Below are 12,042 nucleotides of genomic sequence, written 5' to 3' on the forward strand. Positions count from 1 at the left end.
AGAGCCCGAACACTTAGAACAGTTAGGCCCCACAGACACATCACATTTTCAAAAGGACAACACCTGTCTTGTCAAGTCCTATCATTTATATCACTCAATAAATATAAATATAATTTAATTGAGAAGGAAAATATTGGAGACATTCGGAAAAGGTTTTATTTTTTTGTCAATACAGACATGCAGTCATGTCCCTGCTTCAAGTTACTGTGGACTTTAAAGGTGCCCTGCGGAGAGAAGTGTTACTCCCTGAAATGCATTGTGTGTATCCTCGAGGTGTAAGAAACCTGCTGAGTGCAAGTCAAAAACACCACATGATACCTTTAACCAAGATCTTTCCCCGACCATATCCAAGTGCTGGGTGTCAATGTGTTGCATTATTTTGATATAATAATAATGATATAATAGATATAATACAGGCAGCATTACTTTTCCCACAAGATATATTTTCTGTTACAAATTAGTACCATATAAATGTCATTTCTAGGAGACAGGTTTGCATCATGAGGTGAAAACAGTCAGGCACATTATCACAAACCCATAGCTACAAGTTAGTCCAATTGGAGCTATTAGTGATTGAAGGGAATTTGGTTTAAAATAATAACATCTAAATGAAACTGGCAAAGCAAAAATAGAGAGATATAATTTAAAAATGGTTTAATTAGAATTAAACCATCTATCTATAAATGACAGGAACGTCAGTCTGTCTGTCTGTTATTCGCATATCTCTCGAACCGTTCATCCGATTGATTTCAAAAATGACAGGTGTCTCGCTACGGGCACGAGTAAGTGCAGTGCCAAGGAGTTTGGATAAGAAATGTAAAAGATATGGATAAATATATCGGTAAAAGAAGCACACATTGGCTGTTGGCTCTCTAGCCGCTGGCCACTCCCCCTCTCACACAGCACACTGAGCACAGCGCAGGACCAGAGTTAGAGAGGGTATATAATGCAGCGGAGCTTTGGCACTTACAATGTGAAATACACGTTCAGACCCTTAAAAAAATGAATGAAACTGAAAACACTTTGAATAGCCCAGGCTACTTTGTAGTAAAAACTCCCAACTCTCCCGGAAGTTCCAGAAGTCTCCCGCATATCGATAGCGACTCCTTGACGCCCACAAATGAGATCCAATCTCCTGGAATCTGGATCGAGCAAGCAAGAGTGCGCTGTAGAGCAATGCAACGCGTGTTAGAGCAAAGCGTCCTGATAGCTCTGTGTTGCTGCTTATTAGACTATTGCACCCCCTCACCTCGGAACGGACCTCCCTGAAAGTACTTTTTGCAGGTTGGGATGTCTGCACACGCAAAAACAGTTTTTTCACGGGCACTGGACTACGTATAAAACAATTAAGAAAGCCGTTCATTAATAAGCACAGATGCATAGGGGTTGAATTAATATGGCTCCAATAATGTCATGTAAACAGCATTAGATTGAGGACTCCACTCCAACACTCCAACCTCATTTGGGATCACTGAAACTCACTCAGTCACATCTTCAGAGCAGCTAGGGATTCAAGATGGAGAGATATGAATAAAACATTTCAAAGCGCTGTTTAATCACCTGTAAACAATGACACTGAAAACCTAAGTACCACACACAAACAACAGGAGCTTGTAAAAAATATCCAAAGATAATCACAGCCCACTAGAGTTTTCCATCACAAAACTAGAGCTACATGAAAACACAGAAGGCCCTTAAAGGACTTGGTTCTGATTACATATGAAACACAATGCTACAATACAGATCAAGGAAGTGTATTTAAATTTAAATTAGTTGAATCTTATTCGTAATACAGTTTTTTTCACTGAGAACAAAGACATCATTACTTCTACACAACAGATAACAGCTGTACTGTGGTAAAAATCTGGTTGAATATGCAGTGTCAGTTGGACAAAAAATAGCTAGTTTACTGTCCAAAGACATGAAGTGAGAATCAGCCTTACTTTATTAAATATAGCAACTGATCTTGTCCATAAATGAAGCATTGCGTTAGTTCATGCAGAACACAGAAGTCATACGCCCCAGCTGTAATCAGCTGACAGCCATTGATTGAATCAGCATACCTTCTCAGTCACACACCAATCACAGCCTTTCTCACAACAAGGTGGTTCCTTTAAATATGACTCACACAATTATCTATGGTTTGCTGATGTTTGGCCTATGATTTGTGTTTTTATTGTCCACTGCTTTAAATCCCGTAAAATGCAACCGTCTTCTATAAAAGCATTGTAGCAGGCATTCAGTTTCATTTAAGATGTGCAGATCCTTCAGCATGTAGCCTGCTTGGAAATCCTTCCATTCGCCTCCTCTTCAACGGCCTAAAAAGACCATCCAGGAAGCAATGATAAGAGCTTTCCATTCTCATTACCTCTAGTGCACAAACTGGTGTCTCACTTAAGGCGGGGGTGTTTTGGTTCTTATATAGAGTATTATTGGAAGCATTTTCTCACTGCATTGTATGGTTCCTCAGGTGTGGCAAATATACAACTAGCTCAGACTGTTTTGACCGAAAGCATGATATCACCATTTCTGATTTAACCAAAGACACTCACATGTACACAATTCAACCTTTTTAAACATTTAAAAATCAGACAGGAGGAATAAAGGTTCATTGACTACCTCTCAAACTAATACTGCTTTTGTCCTCTATAACCCGGTATCTGAAGTGGCGTCCTCAGGCGAGGCAAGATGAACCCCTGTTCCTGACTGACAAAGGAAGGCTAAGTCAAGGTCTTGGTTTACTGCATGCCTCCATCTCCTCTGCAAACATGAGGCGCCCTTCTGAACTGAACACCCCCTTGCTCCTTCCGCATTGGTGCAATTACTTCTGCAGCTGCCTGGGTTCCCGCATCCACTCTAAAAGCAAGGGGTCGCTGGTCTTCAGGCGATTAAGAACATTACGTTGCCAGGGAGTAATTGAAATGATTGCAGCTCAACAAGCTATGAGAGCAAAGACTGAGGGACTCTGTCATCAATTTTTGATGATAAATGCTGCATTTAAAGTGGTTGGCTAGGGTTAATTGCTAACTTTTGTAGTATGACCTCTCACAGGTTGCATGCTTGCATCCCTCTCAGAAGCAGTTTGTTCAGGTGAGGTCTACAGCATGCTTGCTGCTTCACATTGATAGTTCACATAACAGTAGAATGGCCTCTTCAAGATGCATGCTGCAGCCTAATTCTTCAATTAATTTCTGAGGTCAGCAGCATGCTTGCTGCTACACATAGATTTATCCACAGTCTGGCTGATGCTTAGCATGGGCGTTATTTAGGCTTGGCGTTGGGTTCCATGTTTATTTTGAGGGTTTTACATTTTACATGGCTAATCCAGGGAACCTTCAACGCCAAGTATTTGAACTGTAACTGTATTTCCATTTGTTGCAATAAATGGTTTGATCTATGACGAGAGTGTTGCTGACTGAATTTAGAATATAATGAACTAGGTCTAGACAAGCCTATAGACGAGGAGACAAAACTGCAGACCGGTGTGGTTCTACTACCAATCTCTAAACCTGGCTTACAAGAAAAAGTTTTAACATCCTTAAAAATATATATTTATATGGGCTCTGAACATAAACTCAAAGAAAGCAGAAAAAACATATATTCTGGAAAAAATTTCCCATGTCCAAGGAATATAAATTTGTATCAGGGGACATAATTGAACCTGACCCACCACTACTATTACCTGGGACTTCAATTTAGGTCTTGGTGAGGCCAAACTGAAGGCCAAGGGCATTTTGTGCAATTTAAAATCATATTTGGGCAAATTTCCTGTTGAGCCCCTACACACAGAATTCTGCTAGGTTTTTGGTGTTAAGCTAAAAGCAATCTTGGCTGGCTCACCTCTTAAATCCAAAGAGAAATATCTGAACTGGAACTACTGAAACTACTGGATTGATTGCAATGAATTTCATTCATGATATTCATGGTCACCATGGGATGAACTAAACTGATTTTTAGTGTTCCCCTTACCTTCCCTATTGCCCCACCATTTGGTTGACAGTTTTGTTATATTGTCATAACTATTAAACTGCCATGGAATTTGTACAGATGAGCCCAGTAGATGAATCCTTTCTCTTTTGTGATCCTCTGACATTTCCTCTAGAGACATTATTAAGTTGATATATTTGCTGACATGTCAATAACTCTAGGATTCATTTACATGAAAATGGGTTCAGCGATCTATGTTCCCCTCAGGGTAAATTGTAATTTAACCCTTACATACTGTTTAGGGTCAAATTTGACCAATTTTTACATTTGACAGCTGTAAAAACATCAAATACACATTTTTATTCTAGGTGGATTTTGACTAATGTGACCCTAAATAAACAAAAATGGAAATTAAAATGCATCATTTTTGTTAATTTTTGTGCAGCTGATTTTTCACCTTCTAAATTTTCTTCTGGACCATACAATTGTGATTGTGAATGTCTTTTCCAACCATTAATAAATACAATCCACTCTTCATTAAGGATTAATCAAACATTTAATAATGACTGATGGGGCATTTATGAATGTGAATTGGCGTAGAGACTAATTATGACTCAGAATCTGAACAGTATGTAAGAGTTAACATTTTATCTGAGTAGTGGTTCATAACCAAATACCTGTCAAACTAAATACATTCCTATCAATCTGGTCTGTACTTTGTGCTTATGAGTAAATGTTAGTATGCTAATATGTTAAATCAGCATGCAGATAGCATTTAGCATTTAGCTAAGCACCAGTCTAACAAAGATATAGGGAAAACTAGATTTATCTGTAATAATGAAAAAAGGTCATCGATATTGTTGTAATGAACAGAACTGCTTCTCTAACATGTAGCATACATTATACAATGAGCAGCAAGACGTATCCAATTTCCTTAGTTAATGTAACCCAAACAACCAGACATACTTATCAGAGTGATGTGATTCAACCCACAAATATGTTTGAAAATCCCTTTACTCTGCACAGACAGTAGCCACTTGTTAGCTGTCCTTTGTGACAATCCTGCCTGAAAAAGCCTTGACAAGATGCAGACTCAGAGTGAACAGATTGTCAGGAGAAATGGGCTGACAAAAGCTACAAACCTCCTGCACAGAGAGGACATGCTGTGTTCACTCTGGAGACCCAAATGCTTTTCCTTCCACACTTTGCAGTTTTCCAAACAACCATTCTTCAGCTTTTCTACATCCTCACAACTCTAAAATCCAACTCTAAATATCCAGATAATGACTTGAAGGGATGAAAAAGAAGGTAGAGTGCCAAACTGCTGCTGCTCAAAACCTCTCTGTACTATAATTATTTCATAATATTTATATAGCTGAGCTTTTTTCTTTGAGCCTCAACAGTTTTGTTGTTTCTGCTTGCACCTCCTTATTGTAGAGACTTGTGGGGCTTCATTCATCCTATCATATTACAGTATTATCATATTGGCGGTACAATGAAAAATATTTACTATGTCATTCTATAGACAATTGTAACATTGTGTGACATTAGGCTAACATGCTGATGTAAAGCCTGTACAATGTTTACCATGTTCACCATCTTAGATGTTACCATGCTAACATTTGCTAATTAGCACACGTTTTTCTCATACGCAAAATAACTGGACAAGTGATTGCAGTTCATCTTGTAGGGGACATGATGTGTATCCCAGTGTCCTGGCAATCCATCTGACAGTTTGCTGAGATGTTTTACTAAAGAAAAAAAACAACTTTATGGTGGTGGTCAAGGAATCAAATCATCAAGTGGTTAGGGTTCATTGTCTGGGAATCAAGGATGTCTGTATAATGTATGTATAATGTATATGTGCCAATTCATGTGGGATGTGGCTCAGGAGGCAAAGTGGGTTGTCCATTAATTAGAATATTGTCAATTTGATTCCTGACTCCTCCAGTCAGCATGTCGAAGTGTCCTTGGACAAGTTACAGAGCCCCAAATTGCTCCTGATGGCTGTGCCAGAAGTGTGTGAGTGTGTGTGTGTGTGTGTGTGTGTGTGAATGTGCCTTAAATTACATCCTGATGAGTGCATTGGCAGTATGCATGACAGTTTATGCCATCACTGTGAGAAATGGTGAATGTTTACATGTATTGTAAAGTGCTTTTACTGGTCAGAAGACTAGAAAGGTGCTATAAATGGAGTCAATTTACCATTTAAGTAGATGTAGAAATATTTCAAAAAAATAAAGTGAAAAAAATGATTTGCCAGTGTCACTGTGGACACTGTGCACATATTTACACCTAACAATTTACAGTTGTCTAGATAATATACTAAAATCCAGAAAAAATACCCAGCTGGTGGCACTGAAGGAAAAGTCAGGACATGGTCAAGTCAGTAGGGTTCATCTTTTGGAGACCATGAAAGTCAACATTTCCCTCCAATTCTTCTAGTAGTTCAATCAGGACCAAAAAGATTAATTTGCTTTGTAACATCTAGCATCTTGCACCTTTTGCATTTATTTTTTACATGAGTCATGATCAGTTGAATTTATAGGCATGATAACAGTTGTTGTGCTAAGGCTACATTCACTTATTTGATTGGTGGCTTGCTTCACTCAAAAGTCTCATCATTTCATTCATGGCACATGGATTATTTATTTTAAAACCATATTTCTCCCAAATCTGACTAGTTTTTGACAAGTTTGATATTCTGCTAGATAACAGAAAAGCTAGCTGATTAAAGAAATATTTGAACTATTTTTGAAATAAGCTTATATGCTTTCTTAGATGGTTAGATTGATACCACTTTCATGTCTGTATATAAATATGTAGCTGGAGTCAGCAGCATATTCGCTTGATTTAGCATGAAGACTGAAAACAGGAGGAAGCATGGCTGTGTCCAAGGGTAAAAACATCTGCATATCAGCACCTTTAAAGCTAACTAATCATTAACTAGTATCTCTTTTGTTTAAACTAAAAGGAAGTTAAATTTTTTTTGAATTTGACTTTTTTTTTTTTTTTTTTTTTACAGGGATTTATGTGCCAGATTATTTTTAGGCTGGGAGCAGTAACTCCCTAGTTTCCACTCGCTGAATGGCAATATTACAAATAATCATTTTCACTCTGTTTTCTTGCATCAGTTATGGTCATCAATAGTGACTGTTTTATGTATTTACCTTATGGGGAGGTGAGAATTTGGAAATGTCTTCTGGGGTAAGAGATATTCTGTTTTCCTAGATGAATATGTACTGGACATATAGTACACTTTATAGCTTCACTTACCTTGTGTGGTCCTTTCTACTGTAGATTTGGCAATATAGAGGTCAGCTGGATGTTATTCCTTGGAGAAGTACACAACTCAACAATGTCTGAAATTCTACTAAACAATACTACTTGTTTTTGCCTTTAATCATAGAATGTCTTCCTGGCATGTTTTTTTCACTGCTCTGCTCTATTTAAAAAACAACAACTGCACATCTTATTTATTAAACTGCTGAATTCATTCATTCTTACGCACTTGGTTTATCCAGTGTTTTTAATGCCATGCAATGTCAGTGAGGATGCCTCTGTAAGGGTCGTTAGAGGTGAAATGAAAGTTGAAGATGACTAAATAGTGCAGGACAAAAATACATCCCTGAATCCCATCTGCTTTATGAACCCACTTGACCTCTGACCTGGTCTGCTGATTGCTCCCAGAAATATATTGAAACATGGAGAAGATGTGTTCAGTTAGCATGCTCCAAGGATCTACAACAAATTCCAGATGATCTGAGATTTATCCTTGCTCTTCTTGCTTTTAATTAAAAATGTATTCTGTTTTTAACTCCCCATTGAATGATTGTATGCCCTCGTTTGTTATTTGCTTGTTCGCCTTTTTGTTTTCTTTTTTTTAATACTGTTGTTTTATTCTCAGTGGGTTTTTATGTGAACTACCTTGAACTACACTGGTGTGAAATGTAAAATACTAAAAAGTTGCCTTGCCCTGAGCATGAAATTGATTTGTCTGGCAGAAAATGTATAATACTGTATGTCACAAGATGCACAGTAAGTGTCACAGTTCATGCCACAGAAGGCCTTTTGTATTAAACAATGAAGAAAACTGAACCTGTAGTAATGGGATGCTTGGTGAATCTTTCAAGCCACACAATGTATTTTTTACTACATTTGATCAGCACTTGATGAGACACACTTCAGTGTCACTTCGTGTCCTGACACAGAGCCAACAATTTATGCTCAAAATACACTTCATTGCACAAAAATGTAAATATTGTGAGTGAAGCCTATTTTGCTGTGTGATGCTGTGCATCCTCTTCAGGGACCAAGGATACTTCCTTGCTATTCACAAGTAAGTCCTTGCTACAGTCCTTCCCTGGTGGTGTGACCGCAGTTTGAGGTCAGCTGGCCTGATCAGCAGGTGAAGTTCATCATTCACGTCATGAAGCCTTCTCACAAGGACACCTGTTAAGTCTGGGCGATAAGAGGCAGCTGTTTCCTGGTATTCTATCAGCAGTGCTGCTGCAAAGCATCATTCAGAGGAAAGGGCGGCACTGGGCCCTGTACCAAAAATGTTACAGATATGATAGTAACCCTGCTGCCCACACACAAATGCACAAACCTCACTAATGTAACTCACCTAACTATGAGAAGAGACAGGTGGAGTCTCCATAAAGAGAGAGGTGGGCATTGTACAGTAAGTAGAACTGTTTGTTCCCCGTCATTTTAAAAATATAGAAGTTACATCGAAGATAGATTCTCAATTAACCTGTAAAGAAAGTCAGTTCAGAAAATGGTGAACCAATGAATGAAATAGTTACTGAAATAAATTAAAAATATAAACCATCATATCTGGAATCCTAATTCACAGACATTGGAACTAACAACAACATATTGTACTGTACCATGAAAAGGAGTTGGTACAGATGAGATGAAGAAATTAATAACTGAATAAATGAATGAAACAGAATGTAAAATGGATCATCATTTATACATACATGGCAACTAGCTACTAAGATAACACTTGTTACAAGATTAACGAATGAATGAACAAATTAAGAATTAATAAAGTGTTAAATTAAATTAGAAGATAAACCATTCTTTCCAGGGAGTCATGCGATTGATATATTGAAACATCTTAGAAGATAAATGAATAAATTACATTTTAAACCATTATTTTGTACAGAATGAATTGAAAATGAAATTATTATTATTATTATTATTAGTAGTAGTAGTAGTAATTGCCATGAAATGGAGTTAGTACAGATGAATGAATTAACAAATCAATGTGAACGAAGTGAATGAAGGAGCAAATTAATGAAACCATAAATTATTATGTGCCTAGAAATTATAATTTAAATAACATGGTCAATTGTGACTGCCACAAAATACAGATTATGCATTGATAACCAGAAATGAAAGGCTGAATTAATTAACGGGTGATAGAGTAATTACTGTGTCAACACATAATGATTATTTGGTCTAAAAATGAAAATCCACAGAGATCCCACAGAGTTAGTACAGACAGTGCATTCTTCAACATGTATGAGTGAATAGGTAAATTAGTGAATTAATGAGTATTGTGTGTAGAGATTAAATTAAATACATTAATAATTATAATTATGTGGTATAAAAAGCTGAATTCACAAATATATGGCTACTAGCTACAATGACTCAGTATGGAGACAGGTGAATGAATGAATTTAAATGATGAACCATAATTGTGTCTTTATTTAGACATGGCTACTAGCTTTTAGTCGGCACAAACGTTTGTTCAAGGGTGGATGGAAGGAAAAGGCATTAACCTCCTGTGACCCTGCGTCCTCATATGGAGACATTACATTTTATTCAAAAGCACATTACAGTGTAAAAATCAGCGTAAAAACAAGGTGGCAGGCATCTTGGCCAAGTTAATCAACAGCCAATCCCCAGTCAAAAGTGGACCAGGTACAAAACGGTATCAAATTTTATGGTTTATTTATGCTTAATAATGTTTGTAGTTTGAGATGCTGTACAAATTTGACTAATTTTAGCAATAGCAACAAGCTACGATCAGGAAGTACTCGTTTGAGGCAAGGTGTAAATGTAAGGAGAAAATAGTTTTATACACTGGTAAATTAATTGTCAGCACATGAAGACATTATTTATTTCAAAAACTACTTCCTGTTCAAAGACGATGCTTACTTTTTTGTACTTATCAGGTCCTACACATCCCAAATATCAAGGAGAAATTAAAAATGCATACCATAACAAAAGCTCAGGAGGTTAAGATCATAAATAACAACCCATCTCCCGCCGCCTCTCACCATTTCATTTGTGTCAAAAGCATGTAGGTACAAGTGAGGTAGTGGTGCAGCCTACATGACATTTACGCTCTCGGTCTACCTCTCTGACATCTGATTACTATTTGGCTTACTTGGAGATTTCCTTTGCTCATGCAGTGAGCAGAAATCATCAGCTACATTATGTTTTCTCTTTCATTATAAACCTCATAACTATTACTGAGGATACTTATTAATAAAGATTATAACTGATCTGTCCACAACCTGTGACTCCAGCGGTTGATTAGACCATTGTGAAGCAGTGCTAATATTAATAGGCTGGCATCTTTTCACATCATCCACTGCTAGTTAATCAGTGTGATAATTGTCCTTACAAAGCTGCCCTAACCCTTTCTGTCTTTCATGGTCATATCTCAGGGCTTTAATGGGCTGTATATTTTTGCCATTTACTGTTTTTGACTGTAATGATTACTTCTGCTGAGGAGGTTATTTTTTGCCTGCCTGTATGTTGCAGTATACCTTGAAAGCTAGATTTTAGTGAAATCCGCTGGAAAATATGTGGCCAAAGAGGTTTGTGTCATTTTTGAGATTGCAAGAGAATGCACCGCACTTTCCTTCAGCTCCTTAGCTGTCAGGTTTTAAATCATGATTCATTTTTCCCTATACTGCTTGGTTTACTTGCCATATAGTATTTTTGATATTATTTTGAAAAGTGAACATTTTCTGCTACAATACAGAAGAAACCAGTAGCCATGGTATGCCCTTTAGAGGAACCATCATTTCTGCAGGGGCAGTAATATAATGAATGCTTTCATATAGTTAAGACAGGGATGTTTGAGTCAATCACAGTTTACAGTTGCCCCCTCCAGCAGATGAAATTATAGTTAGATAGTCTTATAATATTAGTTTGAAATAAAAAAAGACATACATTTATATTTCCTTCTGACCAGTGCAGGCTGGATGTGAAACTTCTGTGTAGTATTATCTGCTAGTTTCTTATAATAATAAAAACCCCAACAATTTGTAATCTATGATTTCTTGCATTGTTATCAGATGATGTAAATGATAATAAAACCGTTAACCTGTCAACAGGTTTTACAGGATCTCCTAGTCATATTTCATGATAAAAACCGGTAAATGAAATAAGATGCTACTGCAGTAATAGTGATTTGTTTACTTCTGCTCTCAGATTTTTCAATAGGACACTCATGCTTGTGCCTACTTAGCTGTTCTTTTTTTTCTTCCTTTTTTTAAGATTCTGTTGGCATAGACGCCTTTGTTTAGCAGTAGACCGACAGGAAACAGGTACACTAATAAGATGGGAAGCTGATGCATTATTAAGCAGGATACGTATGCCTTTGCATTGTAAAGCAGGCACACCAATAACAAGTATGGAGGATGATATAAGAAAGCACACTAATTAGGTACTATAGTAACTGATAGCAGTCTGTCCTATTTTGTTATATGCTTTATTTGATCTCTGATTCAGAGTTGTTCAAAGTAGATAACTCAATAGATCACTCATGGTATAAAATCATATATTTAAAATAGGATTGCCTCCCTTAAATCTGGAAATTCTACACTCCTACTAGTTTAGGTTTTTCAAATTGTAATTTAAGATTCACACAAATGCACTAAGCACAGCTCTTACTGGCAGATTTTCCTCACTGCCTTGCATCCAGTGCTCTGTTTCAGTTAATAAAAGTCTTGTCAAGTGGCCTTGGGAACAGAAATCAGAACAGGTCCTATCTTCTTCATTAACTCTTATCTCAATAGAGTGTCCTTCACAGGCCATATAAAGACCAGAGACATGCTCTGTTACTTTGCTGTCACTGCCAAAGACAAA

Source organism: Scomber scombrus, chromosome 21, assembly GCF_963691925.1.
Source record: "Scomber scombrus chromosome 21, fScoSco1.1, whole genome shotgun sequence".
Taxonomy (NCBI): Eukaryota; Metazoa; Chordata; class Actinopteri; order Scombriformes; family Scombridae; genus Scomber; species Scomber scombrus.